The sequence below is a fragment of the Ictidomys tridecemlineatus genome, chromosome 3, assembly GCF_052094955.1.
Source record: "Ictidomys tridecemlineatus isolate mIctTri1 chromosome 3, mIctTri1.hap1, whole genome shotgun sequence".
Classification (NCBI taxonomy): Eukaryota; Metazoa; Chordata; class Mammalia; order Rodentia; family Sciuridae; genus Ictidomys; species Ictidomys tridecemlineatus.
The window spans coordinates 209,713,092-209,737,846 of record NC_135479.1 but is presented as its reverse complement, the minus strand read 5'-3'; positions in this window follow the sequence as shown (position 1 = coordinate 209,737,846).

Below are 24,755 nucleotides of genomic sequence, written 5' to 3'. Positions count from 1 at the left end.
GTACCCGCAAGTGGCGGTCTTCACCCTAAGGCCCGCGTGAGGCGCCAACTCTTGGTGCCCTGTTCTCAGAGGGCAATAAGGAGGCGCCCAGGAAGGTGGGCCTTGCTGAGAGAGAGCACAGAGAAGAGAGAAGGGAGCCCGGGAGTGATCCTTGTCCTCCTGCCTTTGGCTTCTCTTCCCTTTCCCTGTAGGTTCCAGGAAAAGGAAACACCCAGCGCTGGGTGTGCTGGGTGGGTCTGGCCTTCCCTTCTGCTGCGTGTTTGTGGGCCTGTCCTCTGGGGCTGCGTCTGTCAGCACACAGCAGGCCACAGGCTCAGGCAGGGCTCCTTCTGGGAGGTGACTGCCCCCGTCTTGGCCACAGATGTCACAGGGTCCCTGCGGGGAGGTGAGACACGGATCTTTCTGGAGCTCTTCCTTCCAGAGGAGGAGGACGGGGTGGGCTCCAGAGACAGCAGCCAGACTCTGTGGCCTCGGGCCCTGGTGCAGGGCAGGCTCTGCCCCGTGCCTGGACCCACTCTCTGCTGACATGGCCCTGGGACCACACAGGCTACGAGACGTTGCCCGGGGCAGTCGAGGGCAGTGCAGGCTTCCTCGGCTCTCTCTGCTCACCAGGGCAGGACAGGGGCCAACCAGGGCAGGACAGGGGCCAACCAGGGCAGGACCAGGGCTCCCTAGGGCAAGACAGGGCTCACCAGAGCAGACACGGGGCTCACCAGAGCAGGACCGGGGCCCTCCAGGGCAGGACAGGAGCCAACCAGGGCAGGACCAGGGCCCTCCAGGACAGGACAGGGGCTTACCCAAGAGCAATACCAGGATCACTCAGGCAGCACCAGGGTTCCCCCAAGGGCTGGACCCCCAGGTCAGTGTCTGTGGGAGTCCTCCGAGCTAGCTGAGGGTGCTCTTCTGGAGGGGCAAGCAGCACAGTGTCGATGTGTACCTGCTCTGGGCTTCGGAAGCCGTAGGGCCTTGTCTGCTGGCTCTTCCTCTTTTTCCTGGGTCTCTTTGGGCAAGTCTCTAACTTCCCTGAGCCTCAGTAGAAAATCTGCCCAGCAGTAGCTGTCTCCAAATGGTTTTGGAGGGAAAACGAAATCTAGTGAGTAAAAGCTCAGCCAAGCATCTGGACAGGCGGCAGTTACAGCCGGGGACTTTAGCATAGGTTACGTTCCAGCTGGTGCACGGAGACAGCCCTGGCCGCCCTGGAATTGGTACATGCCACATGCCTGGGCCTGAGGAGCGTCCGGAGCCGACCCCACGCCCACTGTCTCCTCTCCAGGGAGGGCCCCTTCCACACCTGTCCTTCCACCTTTGTCACCCAGTGAGACCAACTTGAGTCATCCTCAGGTGGGCACCATGGCCCCTGCTCCCTACTGAGCCCCAGCAGGGGACCCCCCTGCACCACACAGCTCAGAGCTGCCCACCACCTCCAAATTCAGAGGCAGCTTCTCTTTATTTGGGGGGTTTGGTCATTTTGTTTCATTTCTCCTGGCGGTAAGAGCTTGGGGACACATGCCCCGTGCTCCTAGAGTGGGAGGCGGAAGCCAGCACCACACCGTGTCTCGCTGACCTTCCCCAGTCAAGATCGTCTCTGACTGAGCCTGTCCCCCTGTGACACCAGCTGCACAGAGGAAGATGACCACTCCTGCACCCCACGTGCAGGCCACTCTGCGAGGTGCACGCGTGCCCATGCCCCAGAGTCTCCACTGTGGGCTAGTGGGTGGCCGGGTCATGCCGCACATCAAGGCAAGGAAACTGAGGCTCAGAGAGTTCTTAGGCCTCACTCTACCCACAGCCTCCTGGGGCATCCTCACCAGGAATGTCCAGGCCCCTCCAATGTCTAAAACAAAAATTTCTGGGTGTTCACTGTCTATAAACCAACAGAAATCTCTGAAAGCCTTGAATCCGGAGGTGGCAACAATTTATCCATAAAATATCCAGATTAGGGACATTTTTTCCAGTAAATCTGACTGTCAAAATGCCTGTCAATCTCATCTATCCCCTTAAATTAAAAATGTCAGCCTTTATTAGGAGTGAGGGCCCTCTAAGCAGCCACCCACAACTATTTCATTACCACCCTTGGCTGCTTACCGTGACCCCTGAGACGAATATCTGGGGCATGACTGACAGCTATCACTTCTTCCCTCACATTGCTCTCGAGTTAGCTAATGTGGCCCCTAGAATGAGATTATGCATGGTGGGTTTGAACAGCCTGGGCGTCTTACTGAAATAAGAAGCAACCCTCTGGCTCCTAAAGGAGGGCTCTCCAGAGAGAGAGGAGCGGTCTCTGCAGGGTAACAACTCACTCCCTAGAAACCTAGGCGTGAAAGGACACTGACCATGCCCAGCGCCATGCTGGACTCCACATCAGCATGAGGTTCTAGCAGAGCAAAGCCGCTCGTCCCTGCAGCCAGAGGACAAGGAAATCAGAGCCAGGACCAGGGGGCAGGGCTGTCTGCCTCCACTTACCCTCCAAAACCAGGCTGAGGAGTCTGGGCCTTAACAGTCTTTACGCAGAGCATTGACATCCTTCTGCTGCTTCCAGAAGGTTCCTCTCAGGGTGGAGGAGGGGGAAGGTCAGCAGAGGCTAGTCCAACATGGAGACATGGGCACAAAGGGGTAGGGACCATGGAGGGGACATGGTCAGACGTGATGGGCACAGAGGCCCCGTGGGAGACTCTGGCCCGCCCACGGCCCTGCTGGGATGTGGGAGGGAGACAGCAAGCTGGGCGTCCAGCGGGGACACAGAATGGGGAACGGAGGGAGCAGGTGGCAGCTGTGCGCAGCCAAGCAGTGACCTGAGGTCAGTTCAGCCCAGGCCAAAGGCTCGCTCACAGACCTGACTCTTGAGGGACTCAGCTGCTGGTTCTGTAGCTGTCCTGGCCTCACGGACCTCCCAGGCAAGCCCTGGGCTCCATTTAACTCTAGCAGTGGGTTGCTCGCAGTCTCCACAAAGAAAGCCAGGCTTAGGGTGAGACGATGAGATGTGCTCCGTGTCCTCCGCACCCTTAGCTGGCTTCTGTGGCACTGACTTCCCAAGCAGGGCCCAGAGGGTCAGTCCAGGAAGCAGGTGCTGGGAAGGGTTCTATGACAAACTAGCCGACGACCTTGACCATCATGCAGAGCTAGTTTACAGAAATAAACAAATCCCGCCCCCCCCCCTGCTTTCCCTGCCAGGCAGTTCAGAGGCAAGGAAATTGTGAATTGAGCCTTGGATTCATTCCTAGTGCCAGGAACAGCCTCAGAAGGAAGCCTTGATGTGGGGCTTCCAGCCTCTGGAGAACTAGAATTTTCTGCTGTTTAAGCCATCAGTACTTTTGTTACAGCAGCCTTACAACCTCATACACTCCCTGATCTGGTATATGCTTGTGCATGTTTTCCTTCCTCCTCTTGGAATCCAAGCCCCATGTAAGCAGAGATACAGAGACTTTTATATTTAATTCACTACCATTTCCCAAGGGACCAGAATAGTGTCTTGTTTGAAGAAGCTGCTCAATAATATTTGTGGAATAAATGGATCTATCTCTCTGTGGCACCAGCATCGTGTCATCCCTCCCCCGACGCACAGAGTGGAGAGGCTGTCCCTGTGGAAGTTTGGACTCTGTCCACTCCAGCGCCTCCTTCGGGGGATTCAGCCCAGGGGTGGACTCCTTCCCTACACTACCCTGCTCCTACCATGAGCAACAGGAGCTGGCTCTTGGGTTGAACCGGAAACGTGGAAGGGAGGAAGAAGACATGTGCAGACCCACATCACCTACACCAGGCCGGGACACAGCCCTGAACTTGGGAACCGTCACCTCCAAGGTCAGGTGATCAGGACCAAGGTTAGACATCAGGGTAGGGTGAGAGTCCACTGCTCGGGTGTGACAACTGCTTGGACTCCCGGTTTTTACACTGGAAATGCTGAATTTTTACCTGAAATGCTATGGTTACATTATGCTCATGGAGACCAGGTGGCTGATTTCAGTGCGTATTTATATGAATTAAGAGAGATCTTTGTAATTAAGAATCTGTGGAACACTCTGCCGAGGAATCTGCTCTGTTGCCTTCCTTATTGGGAAATGGAAGCTGCTGTTCCCCTCTGAGCTTCTGCCTTTTGCCCTCCCTGGCCTTGAAGGGCACTCTGGGCCCATCCCTGGGCCGTGTGGGTGGACGGCACCTCTGTTGCAGACACTGGGCTCAAGTGGCCATGGCACCATCCTGTCGTCCTGTCTTTCCCCGTTCTGATCAGGCTCTGCCAATTGGAAGACAAGAAGCACCATCCCTGAGAGCTCTCTGCCAGCTCCAATCGCGTTAGCAACAGGCCCACACAGCACAGTCACACTGGGCCACCTGCTTCCTCCCAGCACCTGTTTGAGCCACGGAGCCCTGGGCTGTGGGGGGGGGCACCTGGAGAGGTGGGGTTTTGCCCAGGTCCTGTGTCTGAACAGGCTGAGTGGGAAACACAGCCCAGGTTTGTTTTGTTTTTGTTTTGTTTTGGGTACCCGAGATTGAACTCAGGGGCACTCAACCACTGAGCACATCCCCAGCCCTATTTGGTATCTTATTTAGAGACAGGGTCTCACTGAGTTGCTTAGTGCCTCTCCATTGCTGAGGCTGGCTTTGAGCTTGAGATCCTCCTGCCTCAACCTCCTGAGCCGCTGGGATTATAGGTGAGTATCACCACACCTGTCAAAGCCCAGGTCTGAGGCACCGGCAGCCCTGGTTCAGGCCCCCTGTATCAAGATCTGCTGTCCTAGTGAGCTCTGCACTGGGCATCTGCTCCCACTGGAGTAAGCCGGGCCCCCAGCACAGTCCCGGGCCCCTGTGTTGTCCTGGTTACTAGTAACTTAGACCCCAGCGGCAGCTTGGACTGCAGAGATGATACACGGGAGGAATAGTAAGTGGTGATGATTGTTATTGTCACTTTATTTCGGGGTGAGTAAAATGGGCCCTGAAACATTGTACAGGTAAGTGCAAATTGGGGGGTTCCCCCAAGAAAAGTCATAAGAGCCCTTGTCCTGAGAGTCAGCCCAGGACAGGAAGGAGGCAGGGCCTGCGGCCAATCCACCCTACTCTCTCAATAGATGATAGATTAGATAGACAGACAGACAGACAGATAGATAGACAGACAGATACCCCTTCTTTCTCTGCCTTCCACTCTTTTCTTTCTCCCTGTTCCTTTCTCCCTTCTCTCCGACTCTCTCTCATTCTCTTCCCCTGCCTTTCCTCATCCTGCTCTCTGCATCTCTCCTCTCCCCCACGCGCCCCACCCCGCCCTCTCCTCACCTCTCCCCCTTCCTCCCTGCTCCCTCCTCATCTCCCTCTCCCTCTCTGTCCTAGAGGCTCCAGCTCTGGACAGCCATGTTTTCTTTTACTGCTGAATGAGTCTGGGAGACCAGCATCCCTGGCTGACTCCAGCCAACTGACCCAATCCAAGTGACCTGGAAATCGCAAACACCACCAGAGAGGGTCACAGGTCCCGGCCAGCTTCAGTGTCAGACCCTCCTCCAGGGCCCTCCTGCACCAGCACTTTCCTCCTGTGGAAGGGGGACACAGCGCTGCCCAGGGAGCTTTCAGGGTGGGACAGTTAGGAGTTTAAGAATGTCAGGGCCCAGGGAAAGGCCCAAGGTCTCCAGAGTACATCATAAAGCTTGGCACTAAAGTCAGGGACCCCGTGGGGCAGCAAGCCCTAGGGAGACCCACTGACAGTGAGCGACATAGAGCTCCGTCCGTTCTTCCTCCAGCTGGAAAAATGAGCATGAAATGCACAATACAGGTCAGCTCTCCACCCAGAGGAAGAATTTTGTCCGTAATGCCAAAACCTTTCTGCCTCTATTTGTTAGGATGACTGACTGACTGTATGTCCTGGGGCAATGTCTAAGACCCTCTTTGAACTAGGGGAAAAATGATTTTCCCTCCAGAGAAGCCAGGACCTCCTGTCTGGGGTAGGGAGCATACGTCACCTCCGAGGGGTGGCAGGTCTGCTGGTCTATAGAAGTGCAAGTCAGAGTTCCGCTTCCCAAACCTCAGCTGCACTCTGTCCTCCAGGGACGCAAGTGCGGATTATCCCCCTCTAAGAAAGAGAAGTGGGACTAACCGGCAGGTTCTAGCAAGTTCTATTGTGAGGAAGCCGGGTGCTGGAAATTCCTCCCACAGAGCCTGGGGGCTGCTCAGACTGCTTGTAAGGACAGTCGTGGGTACAACTACAACCTGGGCAAAACTAATTCACTTCACTCTTCCAGAGACATCATCAACTCTTACAATTTGTTGTTGCTGTTGTTGCTCCTTAAGTCGTCACACACAAATGGCCTGTTTTCAATGCCAGCTCTGAGCCAGGTGGGCGCCGGTGATGAGGTTGCAGAGGGAAGGAGACCAGGCCCGAGTCGCCCTGACAACTTAGGGGGTGCTCCGCCCCTTGACTGCACTCAGCGTGGAGAAAGAGCAGGCCTGAGTCACACTGGATTTAAGAAGGTGCATCAGCCACAAATGGTCCCCAAAACCCAACGGGGAAGATGATTTCATCAAACACCACTCCTCCGAGCTCAGGCGGCCTTCGACGTTTTCATGCCAACAAGAGAGTTGAGGCCTCTGTCTAAGCAATTCCATTCAATTCAATGAGCACCTCTTGAGCGCCCATCTGGGGGCTGTTATTTCTGATTACTAGGACTTCAGTGGTGAAGAAGATAGACAAAAACATTTTTCCTTTCTAGAGTTACATCCTACTCCAGGAGATGAATTAAAACAAATGGGGTAAAGTACATAGTGTATTCAGGTAGTGCCTGTTCCTAGGAGAAGAGAAATGCAGGGGTATCTAGTGAATATTTTAGCTGACTTCGCTATGAAGGGCCTCGATGGGAGGGTGGCATCTGGATAAGGACCTGGAGGAGAAAACCCAGCAGTCAGTAGAAGACAGACATGGTAATGACAATTTTGAAATGGAGGAACAAACAGGTTATCAAGACATAGTGTGACACCAAGCAACCAAAATATTGTGGCATTAGCATAGGAATAGAAAATAAAGCAAAGACACAGAATGAAGATTCAGAAACAGCAAGTGTGGGTTTGTAAAACAGAATTTTAAAAGAGTCTTTTTTGGCTGGGCATGGTGGTACACACCTGTAATCCCAGCAGCTCGGGAGGCTGAGACAGGAGGATCAGGAGTTCAAAGCCAGCCTCAGCCAAAGTGAGACATAAGCAACTCAATGAGAACCTGTCTCTAAATAAAATACAAAATAGGGCTGGGGATGTGGATCAGTGGCTGAGTGCCCCAAGATCAATTCCCAGTTACCCCCCACCTCAAAAAAAAAAAGCCTTTTTGGGAGGTGGGGGAGTACTGGGGATTTATTCCAGATGTGCTTTACCACTGAGCCACATCCCCAGCTCCTTTTATTTTTTATTTTGGCACAGGGTCTCCCTAAGTTGCTGAAGTTGGCTTTGAACTTACAAACCTCCTGCCTCGGCCTCCTGCTGGGATTATAGGCATGTGCCACTGAACCTGGCTAAAAAAAAAAAAAATTTAAAAGAATAAGAAGGGCTGGGGTTGTGGCTCAGTGGTAGAGTGCACATCTGGCATGTGTGAGGCAGTAGGTTCAATCCTCAGCACCACATAAAAATAAATAAATAAAATAAAAAAGTATTGTGTCCATCTACAACTAAAAAAATATTTAAAATAAAAAAATAAGAAAAAAGATTCACTAAATGGTGAAGCAGCAATTGAAGCAATTTATTAAAATTTTTTATTCTCACCTCATTTCATTCACAAAAAGAAATTCTAAAATATAAGAGGGAAAATTATAAAAATATTAACAGATGATATGAGACTATATTTCTGTTCAAAGGCCAGGATGATTTTCTTATATAAGACACAAAAAAAGAGCTAATATCATAAAGGAAAAAAATCTCAGAAAACTAGGGAATACTGGAAAACTTTAACTTTACAGAGAACATTTATAAAACCCTACAGCGGTCATCTTCTTTAATGGTGAGAAACTGGAGTTTTTTTCCCCTGCAGATCAAGAACAGAGCAAAGATGAACTCTCATCACTCCTATCCAACATCACATTAGAAATACTAGCTAATGCAATAAGACAAGAAAAAGAAATAAAATATATGCAAATTTGAAAATGAAGAAATGAAACTGTCTTTATTTACAAATAAAATAATTATCTGTAGAAAATCTCAAAAGAATTTGAAAATTATAAATTTTTCAAAAATTAATAATTTTTGAAAATTATAAATACAATAAAGTCAAAAGATCCAAGGGTAATTATACAATGTCAATCACTCTCTTAAATACCAGTGATCAATTATTAGAATTTAAATGTTAATACTATTTATAATATCACAAAAAATTAAATACTTAAGACACAAATTTAACAAAATATGTACAAGATATATGTCTGAAAAACTTCAAAACACTGATGAAATAAGTCAAATAAGATCTGAATAAATAGAAAGATATTACATATTCATGGACTGGAAGACTCAATATTGTTAAGACATCAATTCTTCTGAACATAATCTATAGTTTCAATGCAATTCCAAACAAATCCCAGAAATCCATTTTATAGATACTGAAAAGCTGATTCTACTTCTTATATAAAAAGGGAAAAGACCTAGAATGATCAACAATTCTGAATAAAAACAAAGTTGAGGCCAGGTGCAGTGACAAACACTTATAGTCCCAGCCATTCGGGAGGTTGCAGCAGGAGGATTGCAAGTTCAAGGCCAGTTTGGGCAACTTGGCAAGACCTTCTCTCAAACTAAAATAAAAAGGACTGGAGTTATAGCTTGGTGGTAGAGCACTTACTTGGCTAGCCTGCCTGAGGTTCTATAATCAAGCCCCTGTATGACAAAAAAAAAAGAAAGAAAAGAAAGAACAAAAGTGGAGGATTCACACTACCTCGTTCAAGACTTGCTATTAAACTACAGCAATCAGGATAACATAGAATTAGCAAAAGAACAGACACATAAATGAATGGAAGAGGAGAAAGCCCAGAGACAGTCACATGCAAATATGGTCAAGTGACCTTTGATAAAGGCACAAAAACAATTCAATAAATAAAATATTGTCTTTTCAACAAATGATACAACTGGACACCCACACACAAAAATATGCACTCCTGCACACACCTTGCACTTTTCACAAAAGTTGCCTCAAGTGAATCACAGACCTAAATTTTAAATGCAAAGTTATAAAAGTTCTAGGCTAAAATTCTATGTACCCTTGAACTTAATGATGAGCTTTTATATACAACCTAAATGCATGATCCATTCAAAAATTGGTAAGTTGAGCTTTATTAAAATGAAAACTTCTTGCTCTGCAAAAGACACTGTTAAGAGAATGAAAACACAAGTCACAGATTGGGAGAAAATATTTGCCAAACATATATCCAACAAAGTAACTGTATCCAAAATAAATAAGAAACACGTAAAACTGCAAAGAGAAAATGAACAGCCAAAATAAAAATGGCCAAATGTTCTGAACAGATAGTTCATCTAAAAAGATATATAAAACACAATTATACATATAAAAAGGTTTTCAACATCATTTGTCATTAGGGAAACCAAATTAAAATAATGAGTTACCACTGTACACATATAAGAATGGCTAGCATCTGAAGAAATAAAAATACCAAGTGCTGACAAGAGTCTACGGCAACAGGAATTCTCATTCATTGCTGTTGGGAATGAAAATGATACAGTTTGGAAATTTCTTATAAAGTCAAAGAATAAAATGTTGATGAATTTAAAAAGCAAGAATAGTGTATATTAATTCAACGACATCAACAAGCACTTTAAACACAAATAATCTAGATAAAACGATTAAAAGACTAAGATTACTTTTACAAGAGTTAATTCTACATGTTACCTACAAGAAATCCATTTGAAATAGAAAGCTCAGATAGGTTAAAGGAAAAGGATAGAAGAAAAATTAATCATGCTAACTTAGCACTAATCAAATTGCTGATTTGTTAACAAAATGATGTGAGCCAGCAGTCAAGGGAAATACTTCATAGACCTATAAAGCAATAGTTCTATATCAGAGATTATATCCTTCAAAACAAAAACAAAAAGGCATATTTTCAGACAAACAGAAGAAACAACATTTACTAAAAAATGTCGATGAAAGTTCCAGCTGAAGAAAAAAGGAAATACATGCTTATTAAAAAAATAGACCCAAGCCAGGCACAGTGGTGCACACCTATAATCCCAGTGGCTCAAGAAGCTAAGGCATGAGGATCACAGATTCAAAACAAGCCTCAGCAATTTAGCAAGGCCCTAAGCAACTAAGTGAGACCCTGTCTCTAAAAAAAAAAAAAAAATTAAAAAGGCTAGGGTGGCTCAGTGGTTAAGTGCCCCTGAGTTCAATCCCCAGTATAAAAAAAAAGATAGATCTACATAAAGGAATAAGGATCAGCAGAAATGGTAGATATGTGGGTAAATATGAAAATTTTTCTCATTTTTAAAAATATCTTTAAAAAAATAAACCAAAGACACTAATAATTGGTTATGGAGTATGTAGTGTATATAGAAATGAAATAAATTATAACAATAGCAGAAAAGATGTTTCTATATGTGAAGTCTTGCTGTATTAGTCAGCTTTCATTGCTGTGACAAAATACCTGAGAAAAAGAACATAAAAGGAGGAAAGATTTGGCTTATGGTTTCAGAGTTTTCATATACATCTCAAAGAGGGCTTTAATAAGTTAAATGTGCTGCATAGTATAAACCCAAGAACAATCACTAAAACAGAAAAAAAAACAATATACTGGCTAGTAAAGCAGCAGAAGAGAAAATGAAATCGTTTTTAAACATTTTAGAATGACAGAACCCACTCAGATCAATAATTATATTAAATATAAATGGTCTAAATATTCCAATTAAAGGCAGCAGTTATCAAAGTAAATGAAATAAGCAGAACCCAACTATATTCAGTCCATAAAAAAGCAGTTTAAATACAAATATACAAACTGGCAAAGGATTACAAAAGAACAAAAAAGTTAACTGATGATGTGCCCCGATGCCAGCCAGTTGGAGTATTCTAGATGACACCACTGTCACCCAGGTTGGGGGCCAGACAGACACATGGCCCTCTGTGACTGTTTGCAAGAACCCCGAATCTGAACTGGTTCCTTTACACCTCGTATTTGCTCTATTATGGGATGCATTTTTATTCGCCCAAAAGTCCTATGTGAAGTCCTAACCTCAGTACCTCAGAATGGGGCTGTGTTGAGAGATGGGACTTCAAAGAGGAACTCAGATTAAGGCCACCTGGGTGGGCCCTAATCCAATCTGAGTGGCTTCTTTATAGGAAGAGATTAAGACGCAGGGGAGATGAGGATCTTCTGCAGGCCATGGAGAGAGGCCACAGGGGTCATGAACCAGCAAGTGGTTCATGGAACAGCCTTGACTGCCCTAAGGAGTCACCTTGACCTTGGACTTCAGCCTCCAAGCTGTGAGGGAGTAAGCCTCAGTTGAAAACCACCATGTCCTTCCAGGTTGAACAAATGACTTCCTCAGGGCCCGAGTCAACCAGCTGTATAAGGAGGTGACAGGGAGAGCCAAAGGGGGCCCTGGAGTGACAAGAGCAGGAGCCTAGGGCCCAGGGTGCCTCTTGCCAGCCGGACCTGATTTCCACTCCCTCAATCTCCTTTTCCCTGCAAGCAAAACAAGAATGACAGCCGGGTGCTGTCACACCCCGGCAGCCGCCACCTGAGCTCCAGACGTTGGCTTGCTGAGGCCCCGCGGCTCATCCGCAGGCGCTGCTCCAGGTGGGGGGACCCTGTGACAGAGTCTGTGTGGCCTGCCCTTCGTCAGGTTGGCCTGGGCAGGCTGGCTCTGGTCAGTCTCCACTCTCAACCTCTTGTGCATCTGCAGGGTCCTGCTGGGCCACAAGGAGGCTGGGCCCTGGGTCAGCAGCACCAAGAGACACTGGGGGTTTTTGCGGGTGACTCCTCAGCCCCCTGGAGGACGAGGTCACTGAGCAGAAAGTCTGGAGGTCTAGAGGAGCAGCCCGGAACCGGCGTTGAACAAGGTCTCCGGGTCACTGGAGCCTGCTCACGTCTAGAAGCACTGACCTAAATGGTCCAAGGCTTGGTTCCAACGAAGGAGGGGACGAGGCAAAGGTCAGCGAGGCAGGAGATGGAACAGGGGAGCAGAGGGACAAACAGGGACCTGGGGACGCAGTCTTAGTAGGTGTATGCCCCCCACCCCCCGTTGGCCCTGTGGAGGAGGAGGGAATGTTGGGAGGAGGAGGCTGAGTAGGTCTCAGGGGCTCCAGCCTCCCTCCTCAGGCTCACCGGAGCAAGCTGATACCAAGACAGTGGGTTGCTATAAAGAAGCCCACCCACCTGCTTAGCCCCTCCCACATACGGCCACTCCCTGTTCTGCGTCTCCACCATGTTGAAATGCAGCCAAGGGACCCTCACCAGGACACCAGTGCCATGAAGTTTGGACCCTCCAGCTGACATTGTGAGCCAAATAAACCTCTTTTCCTTACAAAGCATCCACCCTCGGGTAGTTTGTTACAGCAAACAAACTGGTATCTGCCCTGATGTGGTTGTTCTGTTCCAAAAAGAGACAAATTTCCTAGATAAGCAGAAGTCTGTGAGACCAGCCAGGGTCAGAATAGGCCAGAATACAGGAGCCCAGCACCAGAGAAAGCCCGCAGCCAGAGAAACCTCACCCTCCCCACAGCCTTGCTCCATGCTGCTTTCTCTTGACCCTTGTCACTCCAGGACAAAGGCTCCTTGTCACACAATGGGAGAAAGTGGCAGAAGCCCCAAGGGGGAAGATTCACCAAACCACTCTGGGCAGAAGGTACCAGTGTTCACCACCCAGAAGGGCCCCGTGGAGAGACATCACAAAAAGGGGAAAACATGCTCCCTGAGAGAAACAGGCCAGGGGCCCGGAGGAGGGATGACGCACCCTGGGAGGGTCCCAGCCCTGGGACGTCCCGAGTAGGGGCTAGGACACACGCCTGGGAAGGTGCTCGGTTTCAACACAATTCGAGCGTGTCCCTGGAGGGTTCGTGTGCTGAAGCTTGGTGCCCAGGGTGGCCATGTTGGGATGTGGCAGGGCCCTCAGAGGGGGGCCTGTGGGAGGTGTTGGGTCTCTGGGGGCCCTGCCCTCAGAAGGGATGAAGTGGATCCTGCAGGAGTGGGGGGTTAGGAAGGAGCAAGACTGGACTGTCCCTGCTCTCTGGCTCCTGGTCCACAGCTCCATCTTGAGAGGACTCCTGTCATGATGCCATCTGCCATGAGGCACTCACCAGAAGCCTCCAAAACACTGAACTAAATAAACCTCTTCCCTTTACACATTATCCAGCTTCAGGTATTTTGTTACAGCAACAAAACCAGACTAATGCAGAAGTCAGTGTTCTGCGAGAGGAATTTTGACCCCAAGAGACAGAAAGTGGGGTCTAACAGATGAATTCTCCCAGCTTCTCCCCCTGGAAAAGCAACAAGTCTGTCCAGACAGCCTCCCTGGAGGCTTCCACAGGACCCGGCAGCCAACCGTCTTCCTGGAGAAGCTGGGACAGGTCAGAAACTCCCCCACCCCCACACTTGCTTGCTTCCTGCCCTGCCTCATCCCTTGGTCTTCTGCTCTGGTCCCTTGGAATTTCCAGCGCACACACTCACACACTCACCAATAACGTGGCAGCTGATCACGTCTGTTCTCCCATTCTGAAACAGTGTGTCAGGTTCACATGTAAAGTCCCTATTCCCCTCTGCTGTGTAAAGTGTCCAGATCAAACCCCCCGCCCCCCAGGTGAAAGGGACTTGGGAAGAGAGGACCGAGTTCTAGGAGGGGAGGGCCCGGGAGGGAGGGCACAGGCTCTGGAGCAGGGGCAGGCTGGGGGGCAAGGCCAGCGGGCGGCGGGGCAAAGCCACAGCGAGCGCCAGGTCCCGGGCACGTGCTGGAGTCACAGTGGCTGCAAACAGGGGAACTGTCAGGACCCACTTTCCCAGAAAAGCCAAGACACCGAGCCCCAAAGAGGTTCACTGAGAAAATGGCCGACTCTCAGCAGGGACCCTGAACTTGGCAGCGCCTTGTCCCGCTGTCACCTCCTCTTCCATCTCATGGCAGCGGCAGAGCCAGAAGCCTGCAGCACCGGAGGGAAGGGGCCAGAGGACCCCCAGGCCCACTTCCAGAGGCCGCATCACGACCTGTCCTGGAGGTCCCAGAAACTTCCAGGGGCATGTCCCTGGAGGGTTTGTGTGCTGAAGCGTGACAACAGCACAGACCCTGCCCTCCCCCGGGAAAGGTGCGGGCACAACAGGAGCCAGCTCCCCACCACCCCCATGAGCCCGCCCCAGGGCTTCGCCAGGCCAGCTGGCAACAGAGGGGACGGGAGGGAAGTGCCACCCAGGGAGGGAGACCCGGGTGAGCCACCGTCACAGATGCTGGGTCAGCGTGGGCAGGACGTCCCCAGAGCCAGAGGGGAGCAGAGGTGGAGAGGCGGCAGCAGGCCCCTGGACGCAGCAGAGGAGCCGTAAGGGACGGCGCTCACGCGGGGCTGAGGTGTCCACACGGCGAGGTCACCCAGGTCACTGGGCACACCCCCCTTACCCCCTCCCTGCCTGGACGCTAGCTGCGCCTTTGCTCCATGGTGTTCCCCCGTCACAAGGTCCTGCCTCACCACAGGCCCAAAGCCATGGCCACCAACCACGGACCGCAACCTCCGCCACAGTGAGCCAGGTGGACCTGCCCTCCCTTCACAGCTGCTCACACGCGGTCACTGTCACAGCCACACAACACGGTAGCCACGTCACCTCCATCGGGCTCAGTGGGGCTCTCGTCCTTTCCACCAGAAGATCCCACAGGAACGGCTTCGAGGAGGAACAGCTTCCCTGGGCTAAGGGTTTCAGAGCCGCGGTCAGCGGTCAGCTGGTGCCAAGCCTGGGCCTCAGGCAAGGCAGAGCCTCGAGGCAGGAGGGCACAGTGGACAAGAGCCGCTCAGCTCACGGGGCTAGGAAGGAGAGCTTATAGGAAAGGGTCAGGGATGATACAGTCCCCAGGGACACCCCCAGAGACCCACCTCCTCCCACGTGCCCCCTGCCAACAGTCACCTCTCTTTAATCCCAATTATTAAGCCATCAAACAAATTCATCCACTGATGAGTTACGGCTCTCAGTCATTTCACCCATGACCATTCCTGCATTGCTCACACGTGAGCCTTTGTGGACACCTCACACCCAGACCACAATACATCCAAACCTCTGGAGGCTCCACCCCCAAACGCCATCACACTGGGGAGTAAGACTTTAACACATGGATTTGAGGAATGGGTCAAAAACGTCCAATCCATAGCAGACAGAAAACGGAAGTTGTTTAAGTAACAAGCAGTGCCTCAGGGACCCGCGAACACTATCAAGGGTGCCAACATATTCATATAAAAGTAAGTCCAGAAGGGCCTTCTGCCACAGGACATTTGCATCTACTGCCTGAGTCGTTTTTTCCTTTATATACAAACATGGATTACTGCCTTGCCTCTTCCAGGTCTCTACGCAAATATCACCTCCAGTGAGGACTTCCCTGAACAGCCCCCACATAAGAGCAGCTCTTACCCCTCACCCCACAGAGCGCTTCAGACCCCTCTGCCCTGCTCGCTCTTTCTCCATAACTGCTACATATCTGGCCTTCTGCATGTCTACTTGGGTATGTGGTTGTGGTCCTCTTCCTTCCTTGAGGTAAGTTCCAAGAAGGTTCAGAGGTTGCACTTGGGTCCCTGCCACACCCCTACCTGCCAGCACAGCCCTGGACACCTGTTCAGCAAATTCTTTCTGAATCAGTGAATTCTGTCATCCCCAGAAAGTCTCCACGCTTGGATCCAGCACACGCACTCCTGGGAATTAAGGCAAAGGATTCAAGAGAGAAGTGATGCGGACGCAAGTCCCTGTAGCCACAGAATCACGTCTGCCAAGCTTCCTTTTACCTAGAGCAAGGGCACGGCTAATCACGAAACAGCAGCGTGAGGAAGGCGGGTTGCTAGGAGCAGGCCTGGGGAGAGAGACCTGCGGGGACCTTGAAGGAAAGCGGACTGTGGCAGAAGAGAGATGCTGGCTGACGCGGTGAGGGTGGGGGGGTGACGGCTGGCTCCTGGCTAGGGAATCCGAGGGCCTCTGGTCACCTGAGTGGGTGGGCCCCAGGGGAGTGGAGTTGGGGAACCAGAGAGAAGGTGGTGGGGAGTGAGCTGGGGGGTCACAGAACACACCTGAAAGTCAGCACCCACACGGCCAGCTCTTCCCAGCAGAGACTGCAGAACCCCAGGACACCGTGATGGAGCGTCTGCATCTCATAAAACCCTTTGACAGCACCACCCCTGCCAGCGTGTGAGACAGGAGACCTGCCCTCCCCGCTCGGGAAGTCGCTCCTGTCACACAGACACCCACGGGGCTCCACAGCCACACGGAGCGCAGGAAAGGGGACGCCCTGCCTGGGAACACCTCCGCGCCCATTGAGGATCTGCATCCCGTCATTTGGGGGCTGTCACTACAACTTGACAGAAAAGATCTGAGAGTAATTTCAATGGAAAGAACGAAATTCAATTCCCCGAGGTAAGAAAAGTCCTCAGACAGGAAAACTCTTCAGGCAAAAATATTTGAGAACACATGTCACCCATGGTGACAAAGATGACACTCTCAGAGCACGGGAGAGACTGACCGAAGGACAGGAGAGCTGCGGGAGTGGTGAGCACATCACTAAGCAAATGTATTCTGAGTTCACAAGCTCGGTGCGCTGGCTCGGCAGGTCTTCATGAGGTCCTGGGACGCACGGGGCACAGCAGTGATCCTGGCCGGTGCCCTGGGGGGCCCCAAATGGCAGCCTTTGTGGGCAGCATGTGCTACAGACACAAAAACTGTACCGTCCAAAAGTCCCTTATCTGAACCCACTGAGGGGTCTCATAGCTCAGAACGCCCTGAATTTCAAAAAGATCACAAGGCGCACGGCACAGCAGCACCTCTCAATCAGTCACATTAGCATTCCCCACATCAAACCCAATATCACGCTCAGGGATAAAAGACTATAAATAGCCCAGTTCAGGTCAAGGTTTTGCTCCCAAGTGAGTTCCACGCAAAGCTCCAACACGTTTTCTGGTTTCAGAACCTTTAGGATTGTAAATGCGTTTTGGAAATGAGCTGTTTCCAGAGAGGCTTGTCACCATGGAGCAGAAACCATGGGGAGGGTGGCATTTGACAGAATTAAAGGAGATCACTGATTTGGACTAAGCTCCTGCACTGGGCCCCAGTGACCTGATGAAAATTCACCCATGGCAAAGTTTCTCCTCACCCAGCCAGAAGCTAAGGAGTCACCTGGCCTCTGACAGATCAGGAAAGAGCCACAGGGCCCCATTCCCAAGCCAGCCAAACCAGTGTGACAAGAGTTTCCCGTATCCTTTAATGTCTGTATCCTTTAATCCTAAACACAAAACTACCCTGAAGGATCTTGTGCTCACCTGCTGCTCCTTTTCTCTGTGGTTGTGTCTCCCTGTCCTTCCCAGGAGAGCGGCTTTGAATGGCCACCTGCTTTCTTCCTGCTCTTCCTCCATCTATGAAGCCAACCCCTCTGCTGCGCCCACTGAGCATTACTCTGTGGACTGAGGTGCTGCCCGATTCTAGAATTACAAACAAGGCCACCCAAGACCTTCACTAACACCCCCGCCTCTTCTTCCTTGACAGTGGTAAGCAGCTGGGATCACTGGACTCCAAAGCCAAGACCCTCAGGCCTGGGCAGCACGTGATGCCCACACCCAGCTCAGGAGTGATGGACTGACAGAGAGAAGTGCCTGCAACTGTGCTCACGGATCTTCTCGGAAGCAAGGATGGCAAGGCAGATCGGCACTGGAGGGAGAGAGATGAGGCTGCTCTCAGGCAGGACGGAGAGAAGATCAGGATTCAGGAGAGAAGCCAGGCACACAGCAAGGGCACCTCTGAGAGGCGCTCCCACAGGGCCAGAGAGGTTCCCCTGCCGTCAGGCCCTCCTGGCCTGACTCCCACAGGGCCGCCCGGTCTCACAACCACAGGATCTCCCTCTCACTGATGTGTGGCAGGGTTGGATTTGATCCTACCACGCACTGAGCTACGGAGACCGGCTCAGCCTGCAGAGGAGCCAAGAACAGAGCCGTCTCTGGGATCAATTCTTCTCAAATGTTTTGGGACCTACTCCAGAGCACTTTTATAGCCATCAGGCCTTGCAGTCTTCCTCTGAGGCTTTAGGCAAAAATTAATAAAATGAAACAGCTACAGATACCGAGAAGACCGTCCAGAATGCTAACACAGTCACGCAGAATCTTCTGCAGGAATGTCTGAAAGGGCAGCCATTACATTATTAAAGGCTGGAGAATTCTCTCCTTTCTCTCTTCCCCCACCCACCCGCTTCTCACCTCTCCACCTCTACCCCCAGCAAGGCAGCCTGGACCTACCTCCTGTCATTAGCAAGCCACGGGAAAGTGTAGCCCGGTTTTCTGCCCCAGCTCTTGGGGGCTGGAGTTGCATGAAGTCTTCACTGTGTTATCTGTGGGTGGAAACACAAGTTCTGTAGTTCAGTTTATACTGCATCAAGAAAAAAAAACAGTGAAATACGCTTGGGAACCCCTGTTGGTTTTGAGGGAAAACTGTACTAATTAGAAAGTGGAAAGGACCCCAGAGGACTTCAACCATTTACACTACAGCAGGTAGCACCTCAGAGGTTGTCAAGGCCAGAGGAAAACCCACCAGGACTCATCAACACAAGCCCAAGACCGTTCTATGGGGTCACAGCCCAAGGGCTGGAAGGCTTGGTCAGGAGGCTGAGCCTCGCAACCTGGCTCCCATGGTCAGCGGTCACTGTCCTCAGGATGTGCTGCTGTGCTGTGGCGGCCACACACCACAGAGAACACAAAAACAGGTAAGGCCTGGATCTGGAATCCACACGTGCTCGACAACCAAATGCAGCCCAGGAAGTGACCGCACCTGTTGGGGCAGTGAGAGGGACAAAGAGAGCAGAGGTCCAGGATAATCTAGGGTAAGGAATGGAATCGGAGCTGGACCTAGTGCGAGAATAGGTTCATGGGCACCCAAACCAGCCAAGGTGACCCAGGCCCTGGGAATCAACAAGCAAAGCCTCCAGACGAAAGGCAGGAGGCAGGCTGGAGGGGCCACCCGGAGGCGGCACAGCATAAACACAGAGACACCGTGAGCGTCAGCGTACTGCTGGTCACTTATGTCCAGTCTCTTAGCTCCCAAGGCACCCTCTGTCCTGGGCTTGGTGATGCCAGGGCTGGCTCTGGGAACCAGAGGCCCCCCCCCCCCGTCATGGGTCAGCATGCCCCCCCACCCCACCCCCCCACTGTCCCCAGATGGGCTGCTTCATCCTGGCAGAGGCTTTGCTTTCCTTTGGGCCCCATTCAGGGTTTTCTATTAACAAACTAACTCATTACACACCCAGTAAGAGATGCAAGCCCAGCCCAGCAGCACCTGATTCTCGGTGGCCAGTTTCACTACCTGCCATCTCCTCTTACCAAATTTAATCAGTCCAGCCTCTCCCTCTTGTTTCCCACGTTCAAGGGAGGTAGCTGCCTCCTGCAGTCATTTCCCCAGGATAACAGTTCTCTTTTTACCTTTCAGGTACCCAGTTAGTAACTTTATACCTAGTTAGCAATGTTTATATTAAATTCTACTAAAATAGCTGGATTGATTTCTATGTGCTCTTTGGACACTGACAAAATCAGGAAGAGAAATAAAAACGAATGTAACGAGGATGCTTTTCCACAAACATGGAAATTCAAAAGCATCTTTTACTTGTAACAAATTAATTCCTACCCCGTGTGTGTTCATCTCATAAGACCAGATGTTGCACGTAACGGCCAGGGGCCTAGAGATGCCTACTGTGCAGTCCACCGGCCCCATGAAATGCAGGGGTCCTAGGTCTTCTGTTCAGATCTTCAAGGCTCAGGAATCCTTTGTGGGAGCACCATGGTCCAGTCCATGGCCTAAGATCACTGTGGTAACAAAGCTCCTGGCCAAAGGGTGAAGAGTATCACCACTCTGGAGAGGTTTGAGCTTCTTGTAAAGTTGCACTTACACTTAATATCCAACCCAGAGGTCCCACTGACACAAATGAAATGAAAACAGGCTTCCAAAAAGATTCATCCTCATGTGTTCACAGCAGCTTTATTCATAATAGCCAAAAACTGGAATCAACTCAGATGTCAACCAATAAGTGATGGATAAACCAACTGCAGTACATCTGTGAGGTCAGTGGGGGACTGCGAGGAGATTCAGTATCAGTTCTGATACACAGAAGAAGGTCACCAACGTGCCAAGTGTAAGAGCCAGCCACAGAAGGGTGGACACTGTGTGATTCCATTTATATGAAATCACAGGACAGAATAAGTTAGTTGTAATAGAACTCAGATTTACTACATGGGTCCAGGAGTAAAGGAAACTGAGAAAAGGCAGAAAGGAATTTTGAAAGGTGGTGAAAATATTCTGTCAATTCAGGTAACCTTTACAGGGTATATACATTTTTTAAACTCACCAGACTAAAATGCATGCATTTCCATTATTAATTAATTTCAATTAAATATTTAATTTTTGAAAAGGGCACTAGAGAAGTATTTATCCTTTAGATGAGTGGAAGATGGAGTCTAAATTTCCCTCCCAAGCAAGATAAAAGCCCAGGTTCCCACCTGGGTTTTGGTGTTTCAAACCAAGCCTAATCTCAGGATATAAACAGAAACACAAATTGACATTTAGGGGTGAAGCTGGTCCAAATGAAGTATCTGATCTCTTATAGGCAGAAGGCAGATATTCAGAAAAACAAAGATGAAAGCATGCCCAAGTGAAACAGGATCAGCAAACAGACTGAATGGATCTGATGAGTGGTGGAAGCACCAGACAGGCCCTAAGTAAGCCTCCCTAGTGTGATGAGCAGAGAAACCAGTCTGCTAGCTACTGCAGTAGCCCAAGTGCCCCCATGGAAATGGAAAGAAACAGAAACTATGAAGGATCATGAAGGGAGAGTTCCTAGAACAACAGGATATGACAGGGAACTTCAGAGACCATGTGGTCTTCAAAGCTTAAGACTCTGCAGGAATGCTGATAGTGGAGGGTCCTTAACCAGAACAACCTTCTCAGAAAGGCCAGATGTAGAGGGAATGCTGGGCTCCAGGTATCCACAGGACAAACAGGATGAGCAGTGGCTGGGAAGGAAGTCAGAAACATCTGGGTTTAGAAGTGTGCTGGAATGAGCCTTCTTCTTCTGCACATGCCATTCTTTGCCTTAAAGTCTACTTTGCCTAAAAGACAAATTCAAATGGACTATAAAAGTGTTCCTGGACTCCTATGGGCAGAGTAAATATGGCTCCCTAGCATCTTAGTGTTCTAATCAGGGGTGAGCAGAAAGGTAGGGCTGGGGAAAATCCTGAATGATCAGGTCAGAATGATCTGGATTCAAACCCCAATTGGGCTTCAGACCCAGTTGTGTGAGCTGTTCAGTTCAGACCAGCTGTGTGACCTCTGGTCATTCACAACCTCTTGAGCCTCAGAATCCTCTTGGGTGAAAATAAAGCTGAAGTCTACCTTTAGGACAATTAAATTTGGCGCCTAGCGGGGCTCGTGTTGGTGGCGGCTGTGAGCCCTCCTGTGGCAGTGGCCAATCTTTTCCTTTCCAAACCTAGCCACCCTAGACAGGACTGTCTTCTTCAGTCTCCAATATTCCTGCTCACAAGGGGCTTACAAGCAGAGAGCTGGAGGAGGATATGGATCTGGGAGACCAAGGGGTCATTCCGGCAGGGCTCCTAGGAATCCTGAGCGTGGCTGGGCTGTGACACTCAGAAGTCACACGTGCGACTTCCAGTCCTACAGGAATGAGGCCAGTGTCAGCCTGCCCCCTTCTGCCGGGAAGGAGGGAAATTACGCCTGCCACCGAGTCACTGCGCAGATCTCACTGCCCATTCACCCCGGGGACCCACGGGGGTGGTCCTGTAGCCCCATGGCACGCCACAGAGGGGCTAGCAGGCAGGACCCGGTTCCTGCGGGGAGGGGAAGACGGCCGGTGCCAGGATTTTCTGGGGAGGGGCCCTCAGGGCGCCACGTCACGGGGACAGCGGCCACCTTTCCCAGCGCCACTGGAGCTGCGGAGCATTCGCGGGAAAGCCCCACTCCGCAGGGCTGCCCTGCAGGCTGCTGGGGACTCGGGACACAGTCCCGGGGTGCAAAGCTAGGCAATGAGGGTCCCGGGCCACCCCGAGGTGCGCGGACCAGACCCGCACTCATCCCAGTGCGCTGCGACCTGTCCCCGCACGGCAGGGGCCAATCGGAGCCGCGGCGCGCGATCACGTGGCCTCCGCGCCGACCGGGCACTTCCGCCCTGGCGGGGAAGCCACGCCACGCGTCTTCTCGCGGGATTTGCGCGCCGCCCGGGTTCCTGCCACGTGCTCGCGGGCTGGGGGAGTCGCCTGCGCAGACCGGCGACCGCGGCTCGGGAGCTTGCAGTTTCCCGGCTTTGCAGCACCTTCGCCGCTCCCTTCCCTCCGCCCGCTGCAAGCCTCCAGGCCAGAGAGCGTCCCAGCCCCAAGTCGGGGCGGGCGTATCAGGGAGGACGGGGAGCTTCGCACCCCAGGAATGCGGGCTTCTCCCGCCCTCAGGGACGGAGGGCGCGGGAAACTTGCCCCTGGCCGCACGGAGCCAGGTGGCACATGGCACCGGCACGCCCCGCCCACGCGGCTGCTAGTGACTGACAGCGCTGGGGGCCAGGGCTCGTGCGTGTGGCAGGAGGGGGCTGGGCGCTGTCCCCGACTGGGTCCCTCCCGCGGCCTGGCCTGGGTGCAATCCCTGGGCCCAGCGTTTGGAGCCTGGTGTCCTGCACCCGACTGGAAGGAGGAGGAAGACCAGGATCAGCAGATGTCATGAGAATGCTATGAAAGAGCCTCCGCTTAACCACAGGACGGGCCAGGAGTGGAAAACGGGCTCTCTAGAGATGTTAAAAGTGCCTACCCTTTATTCGTTGGTGTCAAGTGAATGACATTTGTACCAGATTCAGCTGCATGAAGAAATGATGGATACCGTAGAAGAGTCAAACTAAACCATTTCAGCTGCCCACGGGTGTCCAGGCCTTGCCTGTCTTTTGAAACTCCCTGGAAATTCCTGAAACTCCAACCCCCACCCCCTACCAGTGTCTGCAATCAGGAGTTATCCTCCTAGATTAGTAGGTGAAATGCCCTTAACTCTGAATTTCTGACAGAAGGTAAATTAAAGCCCTGGTTTCCTAGGGAGGGGAAAGAGAGGCCACGAGAGGAAGAAAGACCTTCCTCCTGGAAGGGATATGGAGGGACTCCAAAAGGTACAAATCACCCAGGAATTATAAAATGTGGATTTCCCAGCTCTCCACTCCCCAAACCTGGGCAAGTTGATTTCCTCCCCTTGTGGGGTTGTCCCAGAGGCTGCCTGAATCTACAGAATGGTCACAGCCATCTGTGGGCACATTCACAGACCTATGAACAGGAATCCTGGCACTTCCCACTGGACTTCTTCCCTCTGGGCAGCCGGTCACCATGGAGTAACATTTCAAAACCCGACGTCTTCAGGAGGCATCAGAACCATTGGTTTCCTTTCACAGGAAGAAAGTAAAGGAGAACTTAAATGCATCTGGGCATCTGGTTGCCACCAGCACCCCCTAGTGTTTGCTCAGGGGTCACACTGCTGAGATACCGGAAAAAATCACCTGATGTGATTCCATGAAAAGAGAGGAAATGACTCCCTGCAGAGTGACCTTGTGATCCCCCAATAAAGACATGGAAGAGCCGGCAAGCACTGAGGCATATGTCATCTCTTGCAACCAGGTGGAGGGCCCATGTGCCCAAGAGGCCTCTTATCTCTTGCTGTGTGCCACCGTTCCTGTTTCCTCCCATCCTTATCCCAAGGACATGGCACATATCAGGTACTCACTGTGCACTAAGCTGAGCACATCAGCATTCATAGCTGGGGAGCTGAGAGAGAGCCTAACACTGGAAGAGCAGGCCATTACGTTATGTGCTGTCTACCTGGTAGCAGCTCTTCCCTCCCTCCAGAAGGCCATTCCAATCCTTATTTCTGCCGGATCTGAAGGGTCATATCAGAGAACCAGGCATGTTTTCAAGACACAGGAAGTAACTCTTCGTATTTGCACAGAACTCTACAGTCTACACAGCACTTTCACATACTTTCCTTTAAGAAGGTCATCTTTCTAACCCCCGGGTTAGAGATCACGTTCCTGAAGCACAGTGTCACAGGATGAATCATGCCACCTTAAAATTTGTGGATTGAAGTCCTACGCCCCAGCACTTTGAAATGTGACTGTTTTGGAGACAGGGTCTTTAAAGGGTCATGAAAGTTAAATGAGATTTCCTGGGGGCCCTGATCCCACATGACTAGTATCATTCTTAGAGAAGAGGACACACACAGACAACCATGTGAAGACACAGGGAGAAGATGGCCCTCTACAAACCAACCAAAGAGGCCTCAGAAGAGACCAAGCCTACTGACACCTTGATCTGGGCCTTCCCAGCCCCCAGGACTTGAAGCAATAGTGTCTGTTGTTCCAGCCGCCAGTCTGTGGTGTGTCTTACAGCAGCTCTGAAACTCATATGCCCAGGGCAAGCAGGCAGCCAGTGAGCAGGAAAGGCAGGATGACACCAGAGTAACTGATGGCTGGCACCAAGTTCTTTCCCCTCCCAGTCAGGAGGCACCTGCACATGAACTAGGAACAGGCACCCCTTCCTCGAGATACACTTTGTTGTGTGCCAGAGAAGGGAC